Consider the following 2,042-nt stretch of genomic DNA (forward strand, 5'->3'; position numbering starts at 1 on the left):
AGGGACAGTTTTAGCCAATATGACAAAAAAGTGATTTTTAAAAACTTACAGACTTCAGCTTTAACAGGAAGCCTTTCCGTGAAAACTGAATGCCTGGACCTCCTCCCCCTGGAAGGAATTACTGATTACACACTGAGCAGAGGAAAACCTCCACATCTTCCGTTCAAGTTCCCATCGGAAATCCAAGTGACAGTCTGCTCTATTATTCCTCTGCGTCCAACGTAAGTCTAACTGTCCGCTCTCCAACGAGTTCCCTCCTTCTCTGGATTAACCCCACACTGACTGGATTCAAGGATTGACAAGAGCCCCCTCAAACATGAGTCCCTGTCCAACATTATTCAACCCACAGTCAAATTTCCTACGGTCCCTGAAGTGATCTCTGTGATCTCCCCTTCAGACTTTCCAGTTCCGGTTCACCAGTCCACTGAGTTCCAGATCCTACTTCTGTATACATTACATCAAATAAACCTGTTAAACTTTTTCCCCATGTTCTCTGAGTGGTTTCTCTGCATATGGGTCAGATTCCTTAAACCGATCATGACGGATCCTATGTCGGGTTGTTTGTTACTGCTTAAGGTAACACATATTGTGTAATTTATTCATTTTCTGAAATTAAAGCAACAATAAAAAAAAAAACATGTTTTTGGTTTCTTTTCTTTATTTTAGAAAATAATAGGGAAATATGATAGCAGTTTCCTAACTAAAATAACAAAGAAGAAACATGCATATAAATTTCTTTTTTTAAACTTTATTCTGGCCTCCCAACTCTAATCATAGTTTAATAAAGCAGGACAACAAGTAGATGAAAGGAGAATCACAATAGGGTTCCAGTAAAGAACATCCAGTGGCAGCTTATAAAGTTTGCAGATCTCATTTAATACCAATTGAGAAATCATAGCATAGTTCCAAACTACTAATAAATAAGTAGTTTTGACATTGGCTGTTTATAAATCTTATTTCTTTTTTTTTTTTTTGCGTTATTAATAAATTTACTCTGAGCATTGTTTGGAACACTGAACCCAAGAACCTTCTTATCAGATAGAGCGGGAGAGGATCCACAGGTTCAAAATTATGCTGTTTTGTAATACAGAAAAAAAGTACTAACGTTTGGGGTTTTTCATTCATACATAACCTGACCTGTCTGCACAGATCAAACACCTTTCTGGTCAGACCATATAGAAAAGAAAGCCACACGGTGCATTCAGCTGAGTGGTGAACAGGTGCGTATTCAGCTGCGTGCATGTCAGATGGCATGCCTGCCACAAAAAGGTGAGTTTTTATTCTTTTGTTCTTCTGTGGAAGCCTTTACTATCAAGACTGATGACTTTTCCTAAAAAGAACATTGACATTTGGATGAACACATTTATTAAAGTACAATTACTAAATTAAGTGATTATGTTTTTGGAGGACTTAGAAAAAAGACTAGATCATGAGAACATATGATGGAGTTTGTTAATGAATCAGACAATTTGTGCAACAAAATAAAAATGAATGAATACCTTTCTATATCTATTTCTTACATATCTAATTTAGCACGGAAATTGAAAATAAAAAGGAACTAACTGGTCTCCATTTTTCTACATCCTTTTATGAAACAAGTTTAGAAATAAAGTTCAGATTTCACTTCAGATTTCAAATGATAAATGAAATATTAATATATTAATTTTTTTGTCCCACAGTAGGGAAACTTGTCCTCCGTGCTGCACACACACTGAGGGGTGCATGGGGAGAACTCTGCAGTTGTCTCATGTTTCAAAACTAGCCAGCTTTGTGGCTTCTCCAGGAGCTTCTATCTTTCCACTAGGTTGCCATTCATATAAAAGTGTAGAAAATCTTGGTGTCCTTTTTGCTCTGTTGTACAGTATTTTTCCAGCAGAACAATACTTGGTTGTTACCAGGTTAATTCTACCAGGTCAAACAGACAGATTTCATGTCAGTTTCATAAATAATGATTGAACTTATATTATGCAGATAAGGTAAATATATTATTCTAATTGGTTAAAAAGTTTTCTATCCAATGAAACCTCCAAGATTGCTCTATC

The sequence above is a fragment of the Cyprinodon variegatus genome, unplaced genomic scaffold, assembly GCF_000732505.1.
Source record: "Cyprinodon variegatus isolate N-32 unplaced genomic scaffold, C_variegatus-1.0 Scaffold1116, whole genome shotgun sequence".
Lineage (NCBI taxonomy): Eukaryota > Metazoa > Chordata > Actinopteri > Cyprinodontiformes > Cyprinodontidae > Cyprinodon > Cyprinodon variegatus.